Consider the following 12,722-nt stretch of genomic DNA (forward strand, 5'->3'; position numbering starts at 1 on the left):
CGCCATCTTGTTTGTAGTTCCGAGCCCCTCGGCGGCCCGCGCGCAGGCGCGGTCTCGCGACTCTTTGCGCAGGCGCAGAGCGACCCCACATGCCGCGGCGGCCGAGGAGGCGCAGGTACCTGCGGGCAGGTGAGCGCCGCCAACGGCAGCTGCGGCCGCACCGGGACGGGCCGCGCAGCCGGACCGCGCTCCGCCCGCACGCCGAGGTGCTGCGGGGCGGCAGGTGCCGAGCGGCGGCTCCGCGGGGGCGGGGAGCGGGCGGGGGCCGTGCCGGGGCCGTGCCGGCGGGGAGCGGCGGCCCCGGGGCTCGGGCCGCCCGTCCCGGTTGTCCGTTAGCGGCGCGTCCCGCCGAGGGGGCTCGGGGCAGCGCGCGGGCGGCGGCGTGTGGAACGGCCCCGGGGTGCGGGACGTGCCGGGAGGAGGAGGACGAGCTCTGGGACGGCACCGGGCGCTGGTGGCTGTGGGGCCGCGGTGCTGCCAGCCGGGCTGAGCGCTTCGCTCGGCCGCCTTTACCCCAGTGCTCCCAACGGCAGCGTTTGGCTGCTGAGTTCTCCATTTTTTCCTTTTTTTTTTTTTTTTTTTTCCTTTTCCCTATTTCACAGCCAAAAAAAAAAAAAAAAGGTACAATTTAGCTCGTGTCCGAATGGGAGGGGATTAAAAAAACAACCAACAAAAAAAGCCTTTAGCTGAGTTACACCATCTCTATGGGCAAACACCTGCCTCAGTTGATATATAACGTACATCCCAGGGAGTGATTTGGAGCGGCATAGCCGTGTCAAACACTTATTGTAACGGTTATCACTGCAGATCTCATGTACAGATGGCCTGTAGGACAGGCGGAGCGGCGGCACCAGGGCTGAGCGGGGAGCTGAGCCCTACAGCCACGGGGCTGTGGTGGTTTGGAGGTGGGGATCCCAGCTGGGGCAGAATCCAGCTCTGCCTGTCAGGTGTGTTTGTGAGCTTCAGACAGGACTTGGAAGCTCATCACTGTGGCTTTGCTTACCCTTTTCTGTAAGAGGGCAAAAGTCTTCCAAACCCGTCAGTCTTTGTTTGGCCCCAGCCTTTAAGTCTGTGGTGAAAGGTTGGTGGGCTGTGTAAAGTCTTGAGAGCATTGTGGATGCAGCTTGGAGCTCTTCTGGCTGGCAGCTGATTTGCACCAGGGGAGCAGATCCATGTTCAGATGGGACAATTGCAGGTAGACTGCTGGAGAAATGAGGCAATCCTTAGGATTGGTTTGGGTCATGGGTTGTTGGGCTGGGATTGTGGTCTTGGGCCTGACCATGGCTCTTCCACTCTTATTTGTTTGGGATATTAAAACTTAGTCTGTGTGTGGCTCACAAAGCGCTGAAGCCGGCTGCTAGGGGCAGGAGCTTTGTGTGGGCTGTTAGTGAGGTGCTTGGCTTTGCAAATGTGGAAGCTAGATAAAATGAGAGCCAAGCAACTGCTGGAAGCAGCATTATGGGGGATGTTAATGATATCCCTGTCTTCGCTTTATATGTTAGGTTAAAAACAGTTGCTTAATTTGTGTCTTCTGAATCTCAGATCACCTTCAGAAATCCTTCAGTGATTCCGTATGCAGATCATGCTTCACATTGGTCACGTATGGCAGGATCTTTAGTGTTCTTCAATGGAAAACATAAGTATAACCATACATTTGTACTTCAGAGGCTTTGTTACGTGTAACATATGCTTTGCTCTCATAAAGATAAGTAGTTCTGTGGAAGGTGGTGCTAAGATGGTTTCCGTTCTTAACCATTCCTGTGTTGCACGCTCAAGGTGAACCTTACAGCACAGTTGTGATGTATAGTGTTTTGTTGAAGCAGCTGATGACAACGGTCACAAAATGGTCTTAAGCACAAAGGAAACCAGAGAGAAAGCAAATCAGCTTTAAGATTTTGTATTTGGTTTTAATGTGCAACAGAACGGGGATTTTCATTTTGAAGTATTTTATTGTCCTGCTCATCACTTATAGCTCACTGGGGTTACCACCGCTCTCACCTCCTGCACAAGGGGAAGCCAGGCCCTCAGTGCGCCCTGTTCCTGGAGCTGCAGGCAGTGCCCACGCCATGACCCTCTGCTCAGGGCTCAGCTTGTGCTCATCATCTGCCATCTGCACCTCGGATAAAGGCACACATGGCTCTGCTGCTTATGGCTCTTAAGCCTCAGTGGGACACTTGCACAGGGTTGGTTAAGACTATTTGTGTCTGTGATTGTCACAGCCTGATTTAACCCCTGATCGGTACAGGACATCGGAGGAACATTTTTCCTCCTTCTCTGTAATATGTTGAAGAAAATGCATTTGGTATCACTCTTCATGCATCACCACGCTCTCAATCTTCATATGAATGTGGTTTGGGAGGAATGATACAATTCTGTGCTTTTGGCCCAGAGCCCTCAGTGTTTTGGCCGAGTTGGTGAGATGCTGGGCCAGGCAACAGTAGCGTGGTGCTGGTGTGGGAATGGCTGTGGGAGCGCGTGCCCTCTGCAGTGCAGGTCAGAGCTGATGGGAGATCCTAGTGATCTCACTCGGCCTTCGCTTCTCTTCTTGTAAATCCAGCAATAGAAATGGGACTTGGTGTATTTTTAATCAATATTGTTAGCAATTAATGACTTTATTCTGTCTGGTCGCAGCCCCCTGGCTTCTGTGGTGCACGTAGCACCTGTTAACGTTGCAATCAAGTTGCTGCTGCAGAAGTAAAGGAGGGAATAACTTGGCTTTCCTTTGGCTGCAGTCTTCACCAGGCTTAGTTGCATTTCTCTATTTACAGCAGGTTTTAGTTCACTGGAGACATGGCATGTTCCTTACTTCATATACACTGGAGGCTGTAGATGCAATGTTTAAAATTAAAGTAACCTTTACTATTCAGTTGTATACAAGCCAGACTGATTATTCTAAAGTACCAGTTGAATTAAAAAAAAAAAAAAAGTGATTCCTCTTTTGTTTTTTCCTCACAAGAGCTGAATTGTAGCTTTTCTGTTGAGCAGAGAATAGAGGCAGCCTGCTTCCTTCTTTTCATCTCTTTGGAGATGAAGTTGTGTGTTACATGTTAAGCCGTCCCGCTGGCTGGGTGGCATGGAGGAGGGCTGCTGCTTTTCTTGCTCTCCTGTAGCACCTGCAGCACTTGCTGGGTGCTGTTCTGAATGGGCTGTGTGCTAACTCAGCAGAGCACTAAGGCAGCCTCTCCAACTCCTCCACTCCCCAGAAGATCTGCTTTTGCCAGGTAAGAAAGCTGAATGAATTCAATGAAGGGCCGAGGAGTACTGGAGATGTAATCGATGTTAGTGATATAAGGACAGCTGCAGCACCAGGTGAAAGCACTTATTCTGCTATTCTCCCCGGCAGTGACTGAAAGGAATACCTTAGGAAAGAGCATGAGGTCGGGACAAGTGAGATAGGCGTTTGTCTGAGCCCTCTTACTCCTTGTCAGCCTTAGGATGTCCGGAGGTCGGTGTCATTTTCATGTATGTAGGTAATGGTTAATGCATTTTTCTTCTGTAGTCGCGCCTGTGCCTGTGGTCCATTTGAATGTATAGCGCTGCTGGCATCCTGAGTGAGGCCTTCTGGAGCACAGAGTGCTGGAGGAGCTCAGCACATCAGCGTTTTTTATTTTGAACTCGACAGCTGCTACCTGCAGTTGATATCTCGTAGCTTTTGTATTGTTTGGAAACAGCCAACAACTGATCTGTTTACCTTCTCTGATGATTTTATAGACTCAGTCGTAAGTCACTGCTGCAGTCTTTGTTTCCAGGCAGAAGAGCCCTACCCTAATCAATTATTCCTTGTTGTTTATCTCTTCAAACTCTGTTTCCTTTTTAGAAGTATTTTCCACTTGTGATGTATCCCCTCCAAAGGAAGGAGCAGGCTGCATCCTGGCTTTAAGGCGTAGGCAAGCTGTAGCTTTGGGTGGTGTTTTAATTCCATCTCTTTCCAACTAATTCCCTAGTGTTAGATTGGGTTTTGGAAGTGCTGGATGGGTGCGAGCTGATGGTTTTGTCAGTCAGTCATGACTGCAGCAAGAGTTTTTGGATGTTAGTCACCAGTTTGGAGCACATCACTTTACATATGAAATTAGGGTTGGTTTTCTTTTCTGTGCGCTTTGTTCTCACCAAATTTCATCTGTGCTTTTATCTCTCTGTTATTCAGTCCCATCGGGTTTCCTGCAGCTCTTCAGCCAGCCCTTATCTCTGCCGTGGGAACAGCTGACGTCCTCTGCAGGCTCTGATTCCCCCTTGCCTCCTATTCCAGACCATTTAGGAATGCGGTGTACAGCACAGCACTGCAAAAGGCTCCTGGCTGTCTTCCTCCCATGTGGAACTTGATCACTTATCTCTATCCTGTTGTCTGTTTTTCAGCACGCTATTAGCACAGCTGAAGGCTTTCCCGTTCATCCTATGGCTGCAAAGCTATCTGGATATTATCTTGTGTTGCGGTTTCGTCACCACTAGAAGCAGACGCCTGTCCTCACAGCCCTGCCTGCTGCCTCCTGCTGCCACGTGGGGAATGGAGCCTGCCAGCAGGCCTGGCTGCAAATGAACCTGACGAATGAGAATTTAATGCTGATTTAGTGTTGATGTACTGATAGCATACGAACACGTGGATTTGATTAGAACCAATTCAGTTAGTTAAATACGTATTTCTGTACTTGCTGCTGCTGATTGTAATTGTGACCCTCTGGGCTCAGCTGCAGTGTAGGTAGTGGCAGTGTCTGTGCAGATGGGAGCTGTGCGTTTCAGATCATTGTGAATGTGATGCTGTAGTTAGATGGGTATGACTTGGTGTGTGAATCACACCTAACTGCCAGTCAGATCGGATCCGTGACTGTTTCATGGACTTCTCTCTGTGCTGGGGCAGAAAAACAAGCTGGCCATGAATCCATACCTGGAGTTTCTTAAAGACCGCAAACTAGGAGTTGTGTGCATTTAGGTAAATCAGTAGGGAAATAGTATTATTGTCGTCTTATGTGTGGACTTAATTCTCTTAGTTTCTGTAGGTGTTTCTACCTTTGCACAGGCAAGAGGAGAAAGTTGATTTGCATAAATAGTAGCTGTATGGATTGGATTGCTGTGTTTCCTTCAGCAGGAGGAGGACTGAGATGCGGTTCTGTGCTGATTTCCTACGTGGTGATGACAGGGTTCAGGAGCACATGGCTGAAGCCAGCTTTCCCTGTGCCAGCTCAGGCACTGCCCGGTGTGTACCTGCAGCTCCTGATGGGCTCCTCAGCTGGGGAAGCAGCTCTTCAGCCCTTCTGTCACACTCCAGCTTTTATGTTCTTCTGATGGAGCTCAGCCTGATGTGCTTTTTATCAAAATCCTGGTTAGAAAGTCAGCTTCTTTGTGCCATGAGGTGGGACAGAAACGTCACTGAATGCAGTTATTTGTGTGCTCGGGAAAGCTGGGGAGATCTTGTTTCTCATTTTACAGTGGCACCGAGCCTTGTCCGTGGCCTGACAGCGAGGCAGAGCTCAGTGCAAACGTCCACATGTTCAGTCATGGGACAAAGCAACAATTACCAGCATGTGTAAGGTAAATAGGTAGTTGGAAACATTCATTCATTTTTAAATGTCAGAGTGTTCCTTCATCCCATAATAAGTATTTCTGGCCACATTTGGCATTGTTAGAAGCTGAAATATCCTGAGCATTTTGCACTGTGCATACTGTCTACACACAGAGCAGGAGCTGACTCCCACTGGGCAGCACTCAAGTGTTTGTGCATTTTGTTTGTGCACTTGTCACTGTTTTTAAGTGTCATTGAAGTCTGTGGCTGTTCTGCACCTGGAGATGACATGAAGTCCAGGTCCTGCTGCAGGCTGTGCTGCAGGAAGTGCCCAGCCCTCGTGTGATCAGCTCTTGCTCACAAAAGCCGTCTCTTTTTGCAGGACTGCAAATCCTAGAAGACATCAGCCATTAGCACATCTATTTCTGATATCCAGAAGAGTTCTTTTTATGCCAAACATCTGAGTGTGATGTTTGCAGATAGAGACCATCTTCAAAAGAGGAACTACTGGGCCTTAAAACCGAATGGATATCATTAGCTGTGGTTGTTCAGTGTATTTGAATGTGCATTTGTCTGGGCGTACGGCATGCGGTAAGAGGATGAGTGCTGACTGCTGTGCAAGTCGTAGCTGACTAATTCTTACTGCAGACGTGCTCTTACAGCAGGAGCTGTCTGAGACGTGTGCTTCTTGCACGGATGTCCCCTGGGAAGTTGCAATGATGTGGCAGTGAGTGGCTGTGCTGCAGCACTCCCCGTTGCTGAGCCCTGTGTGCCTATAGAGAGATCAGGACCTCTGCTGGCATGAGCTCCTCGGGGAGCATCCCAGTTCTGTGGTACATGCTGGGGGGGCACGGGCAGGGCTGAGCAACACAGCTCCCAGAAGAGAAATTCCTCCCTTCTAAAAGAACGGTGCTGTGTGAGATGACTAGGAGACTGGGAGAAGGAGAAAAAGAAGGAAGACCTGAGCAGAGCTTTGTAGCCTGGGGCAGTCATGCCAAGATGATGGAGGCTTCTTGGACCCTTCCCAAATGCTCATTGCTGTCATGTTTTTGTTTTGTTTCCTGCTCATGCCTGATGAATGTGAATTACTGTTTTGTATCATGTTTGTCCTCCTCTTGTCTTCACCAACTGTTTGCATATGCAGAGAAGTGTCAGCAGAGATTCCCAAACTTTAGGCAGCCTGACAGGTGCTGTTGAAGTCGCGTACTCCTGTACCCGTGTACTTCAGCAGCCCTTTGAAATCCAGGAAGCAGCGGCTTCAGTGCTGGGCTGTCTGGCAGTGGATATGTTGGCAGCCAGGCTGATGTGATGGGAGCATCGAGCCCTTCTGATAGCAGTTCAGTTTACACTATGAGAAATGGCCTTTGTTGTGCCTGGTAGCAACAGTCCAATCAAAGAGTTTTTGAGCATAATTCTGGGCCACTGTCATTTTATGCATCTGGCCACTTTCACCATACAGAAGTGTTTTTAGAGCAATTTGCGGAGCTCACAGGCTACTTTCGCAGGAGGAGGGCTTGCTGCGTGTTCCACATGACTGCATTCAGTTTTTGGCAGTGTTTGTAGGTGTTAAAAAATGATATTTCCTGGCTAATAACAGCTTTTCCTGACTGTGCGGTGGCCCCTAAAGGATTCTTAGAAGTCTTTAATCTTGCTTTGTTATTTTACATGGGGAGCAGAAATCCTGGAGGACTCTTAAACTCTGGCAGAGATGAATTGAGTGGGTATGTATCTTAATTAGGATGCCAAGCAAGACCAGGAAAGCCTTGAAATGCCAGCTTTGAATGTTGTCTTGCACAGGACTTCTCAGACCAATGAAAGAGGAATTCACTGAGCGTGAGCTTTTCTTATCCGTGGTAGAAAGATAGCATACATTTTCCATTGGCCTTTCACGAGGTAACTGCTGTTTTTTTTTCTTCCAAGTTCAATTGCTTCATATTTCTTTAATAAAGACAGCATTGTCTTCACAATGAGAACTGAAATTGAAGAAGCTTAAGCCAGCTGTAAAAAAAAACAAAAAAGGAAAAATTAAGAAATATATTGTGTGATACAGTAACTTACAAGAAAAGACTTTATGACTTCACATAAAGGTAGAATAACCACTGTTGTTACGTCATAAAAGAAGAACGTAGAAGAAGTGGTGTTGGGCCTGTATGCAGGTCTCCAGAGTACCTGCGGCTCTTTGGTAAGTAGTGGTTGTTTTGGGGAAAGTGATGGGAATAGATTAAAATGCCTTGAAACAGCATGTGCCGGAAAGCTTGATTTGGGACTAAGCAGTAATTGTCTGAACTGAGAAGCGCTGTAATGCGGGTACGTTGCTTTTCTGTAGCTCGATGCTGTGATGTGAGGCATCAGCATTTTCTCAGATCTGTAGCCTTCAGACATCAGCCTGGTCTGTGGATTGATGGCAAACGTGGCACTTGTGCTGCTATTTTTACCATGCCTCCACATTAAGATCAACTGCTTATGTAGAAGCCATCATCAGTCATCTTGTTGGCCTAAACATGATTTAAGGAGGTATTTAGGGCTGCCAAAGCTTTCGATCAGGAAGGACTCCTGGAACTGGAGTTACAATCCTGACGCGCTCCCTTTAGCAAAGCCTGAGGCATTTCTATCCCATCATATATCACAACCCTCGGAACTCCTGCTGTGTTTCAGAACCGCAGGCCTTCTCAGCAGCAGCGATTCCGAGCAGCTTCCTGGGCCCAGGCCTAGCTTTCACAGCCAGTGCTTTACCGTAAGTGCCATCTTTCCCAAGGGCTGAGCTGTCAGGTCTGCAGCAGGACGGCCGCTGCCCTTGGCCCTGTGGGATGGCCGTGGTCTGCTGGGGCCAGGTGGGCAGTGGGCAGAGAGGTTTCTTGCTGGCAAGCCAGGTCCTGAAAGGTCTTTTTGCCTGATTACAGTTTTATTTGAAGAAAAACCAAAACATTTAAACTGTTACTGAGGTGAATGTATAACAGGAGGAGGATTGCCGGCATTGAAGGGCAATAGAAAGCACTGGCCTCTTTGTTAAATGGAAGTTATTCTGTGCAGAATTAAAAGATGGCCAGAAAAATGGCACTTCCAGTCTCAGTGTGGCTGTGAAGGAGTTACACAGATTGGTTCTTTGCAGCACTCCCAACCTCAGTGTGAAACCAATGGGGCAGGGCTACATGGTGAGCAGCAGGACCTGGGGTCCTGGAAAGGAGTGAAGCCGACAAACAGATTAATTACTCGAATTAGATTGATGTATTTGTTTTTTACAAGAAATATCTGAGCCTGTGATGATCCCCACTGTGCCCATCTTTAGTCATGGTTCTTAAAGGATCCAAGGCCTTCTCATCTGCTGCAGTGCATGGACACCCCAGCTACTGGGCATTGCTTCTGTCTCTGCTTGTGCTCCCATGCTACTGGTGCAGGAAGGAAGTCAGGAAAAGTATTTGATCTGTAAGGTTTGTATGGCTTCTGCAAGCAAAAAACCAGTGCTAGAGAAGGGCTTCACAGCCTGCACTGTAGAAACCTTTGTTATAAATGCTTTCTCTTGGAGTCCCCAAATGCACTGCCTTGCACATGTTTTCCAGGGCTGCTGCAGTGTTTATGTGCCTGTATGACTCTAATTGATTTTCAAATGCTGTACCTGCAATTTCCATCTGGGCTTTTATATCATGTTGGGTTGGTTCTTAGGACCATGGTGCAGTGTGCTCAGACCAGGCATAGCTCGTATGGAAATGCACAAATAAAAATGGCTAGTTTAAAAACAAACAAACAAACAAACAAAAAACCACCAAAACAAAACACCTTGATGCCAATGGGGATTTAAAATATTTAATTAAGGAAAATTATCCATATTCACAATTCAGGGATTATTTCAAAAAATGCGCTTTAGAAAAGACAGGGTTTTTTTCAGGGGATATATTTTTCCATCTGTGTGTGGTAAGGAGGTGAGAACGGCAGGGAAAGCAGGGCAGTATGGGGAGGGATGCATGTGTGATTATGGAGGTATGTGGAAGTATTACAGTGTGTTTTGGAAGAGGAGCTCTGATACATCTCCCCAAGGATGAGTGAAAAATGGGCCTGTAATGCGGCAAAGTGTTGGATGTGATCTGTACTGGAGCTCATTATCAGCATGATTATTCTGGCAAATTCAGTGTAGAGAATGAGAGAACTAATACAAGAGAAAAAGGTGACAAGAAAGAGCAAAGGAATTGCAATAAGAAGAAATGTGAGGGGACATTAAATGGGGTAGGACTTTGCACTGCTTGAACCTGCAGTGTGCTTACATGGTGACTGCTGTACGGGTGCTGCTCTCCTTGCTCCTGCAGACCCCGAACACTGGGAGAGCTGCTGGAAAGGGAAGCCAGAAAGTGGGAGGTGTGCAACAGGCTTCTTGTAGAGCATGCGTAATAGATTGAAACCTCCAGTCTTAAGATCTTTTTGAACAGGTCATAATGGGAACGTAAAGTCTTAGCAGCATGGAATGAATATGAACCGATTATTCCCTGTGTTTTCCAGTGGAAAAAGATCACCAAATGAAAGAGGCAGGTGACAGGCTCCAGACAAACCAAGTGAGGTATTTCTGAAGTGGGTTTTAATCTGTTGGAGCTGCTTCCTCCATTTGAGGCTCTTTACCTGCGTGTTTTTGTGTTCATATATTCACTGTGTAAATGAATTTCTGGCCATTTTGCACTGATTCAGAGCATCTGGCTGAACATCTCCTAATTGTAAAGAGCGATACTGCTGCACGCTCATAAACTTGGACTGCTCAGGTGAGCTGTGCTTTGAGCTGTGGTTAAGTTTTGTGTTTCTTTCCGACCTGGAGAAGGGCTTACAGTCCCAGAAGCTTGTGGGGGTTGTTTTTCTTTTTTTCCCCCAATTGTTGAACAAGAGACACTACCTCAATCTGCAGATCTAACATGGAGGTACTGGGAGGTTGAGAGAGAAGAGACGGGGTCAGTAAAGAGGAGAGATGGGGGTGATGGGGTCTCTTGGCAGTTCCTAAATAACCCACCACTTTCAAGGCTCTTGTTTGCTGGGCTGCAGTGTGAGCTTGTGACTGCAGGCTGTTCTGCCCAGGGGAGGCTGGTGTATGTGTGCAGCCTGCTGCACTTCTGGGCAGGGTTTGTCTTTGCTGGAGGCTGAGCCAGGCGCTCCAGTTGCTGAGGGGGCACTCTGTAATAATGTGGGTTATTATCATTTTACTTTTCAAGTCTTACGTGTGATCCAGAGTAATTGGATTATTAGGGCTTAACTGCTAATGATTGTTTTCAGGTCTGTGTGTACTCTTAGACCCTCTCCAGCAGTCAGCTAAACCCCATCAGCTTAAATTGCTGTGAAGGAAGTTCAGAAAAGAATCTAGGCTTTGGTTCCATGGTGCTTGCTAAAAACTAATATGATGTTCTTTACAGCTGCATTTGTCATCAGCTAATAGCTCAATACCACCTAACAAGGACTTAATCACATCTTATGGTATGGAGCCCCTTTCTTTAGAACATTTTAAATCGTTAAGTTTTCTTTGGAATTCATGGCTGTAGCCCTGCAATACCAGGCAGAGAGTAGGGAATGATTTCTGCCATTTTCCAAACATATAAGGCACGGAGCCTGCCAGGGGGTGGGCAGAGATATTGGATTAGAAGAAATCCAGAAATAACTGAGGCGCTCATTTTATTTCCAAGGTGGCTGTATCAGCACTGTCTTCAATATAAATTCTGCCTAAAAGTCAGTATGGGAAAGACATGCATGTAATGTTGCAGTGAGGTAATATTAAATGTGGAGATGGCTGTTCCTTTCTCTCCAGGTGAGTGCTGGCAGGCTCGTCTCTGCAAAGGGTACATGGTGAAAAGGCTTTTGTAGAGTTGGATGCTCGACTGCTGACTGCTCTGCTGAGGGCTCGGCACTGGGAAAGCCCTTCTCTGAACAACACACACCAGTTTCTGGGAAGTTGTCTCTATTCAGAGCTGTTGCTGTGTGTCAGAGGGAAGAGTTAGGATTTGGTTTAGGCACGTGTGTTACCTTGTGCCGAGTATGGAATTTAGATATCGTTCATGGAGAAGGCTTCCTTACCAGTGTCAGCAGCACAGACCCTAGCGGTGATAACCTCGTTGTTCAGAGGGAGCAGCGTTTTAGTGCACTGGGGAAGAAGCTTCAACAGCATCGGAGGGAGACTCAGGCTTCTCTGATGTATGCTTTGAAGCACAGAGCAAATAGCATTTGGGTGCTGTCCCATTGCTGGCCCTGGGCACTGGCTCCTGAGCTGCACCAGCAGAGAGGTGAGAGCTTAGAGTGCTCAGAGCCAGAGCAGCTCTTAGTGTTGTTACTCTGGAAACTGTTAAATATTATTCAGAAGGAGAGAAGTAGAATTTTAATATGAAACCTGTTATTTTGACAAATTAACACCTGCCTGAAAAATCCACCAGGAAGTGAATTTCTGCTCCGTCTCAGCCCTCAGCATGAAGTATCTGACTTGAGTGCTTATTAACCAGTTTGAGAAAGTGAGATGTTAAGTAGTGCTGATGTCTGGCTCTAGCAGTTGTTATTTTATGCTTCCACTTTTCCTTTTATTCTGATCTATGGTGTTTTCAGGTAAAAAATCTCATGGATTGTGTATCTACCTTCCACTATGTAAAAAGGCATTAGAAAGGCCTCACACAGAAGCAGGGTACTGCAGCAAAGTCACCTGAATTGGCACCTTCAGCTACTTCAGACAGAAGTCTTTGTGTTTTGTTCAGGGCTTTCTTTGCAGTATTTAGATGTTCTAGTTAAAGTGGACATAGTATCATGGATTTCCAGTCTAAATATCATCCTTAATGTTTTTAATGGTGTGATGTGGTATTTTTTTTAATCATCTTAAAGTTTTTAAGTATTGTACCTTAAACGAGTAAGTTATGTGAAGGTCTCTTACATGGTGATGCTGGGGGATGTTTTTGCTGTATCCCAGGTATGTAAGACTGAAATCAACTTGATAGGAGTTACCTTAACTTACATACATTATAATCCAGAATCATGCAGTCCAACTGTCCACCTACCATCAATATCTCCCACTAAACCATGTCCCTCAGTACTACGTCAGAATGTTTCTTGACCACCTCCGGGCTCAGTAATTCCACCACCTCCTTGGGCAGCCTCTTCCAGCACCTGGCCATTCTGTCTGAGAAGTATTTCTTAACGTCCAACCTGGATAATAGAGGCTGTTCCCTCTTCTCCTGTTACTTTTCAAATCTCCTGAAGTTATTTACCCCCAAAGCTTTGAATAGTT

General features: G+C 47.0%; 1 protein-coding gene across 6 annotated transcripts in view; it reads left to right on the forward strand.

Moving 5' to 3' along the window:
• NDRG3 (NDRG family member 3) overlaps positions 1–12,722 on the forward strand; it is a 50,062-nt gene that overhangs the window by 456 nt on the left and 36,884 nt on the right. For 2 of the 6 annotated variants that reach the window (XM_015881318.1, XM_015881323.1), the window contains exon 1: positions 29–129. The exons of 2 other annotated variants lie outside the window; for them this stretch is intronic. The gene's annotated coding sequence lies outside the window, so the exon portion shown is untranslated. Of the gene's footprint in view, positions 1–28; positions 130–7,589; positions 7,677–12,722 lie in introns of those variants that run through there. 2 more of the 6 variants (XM_015881322.2, XM_015881321.2) reach the window with 2 other exon arrangements.

This window comes from Coturnix japonica, chromosome 20, assembly GCF_001577835.2.
Source record: "Coturnix japonica isolate 7356 chromosome 20, Coturnix japonica 2.1, whole genome shotgun sequence".
Taxonomy (NCBI): domain Eukaryota; kingdom Metazoa; phylum Chordata; class Aves; order Galliformes; family Phasianidae; genus Coturnix; species Coturnix japonica.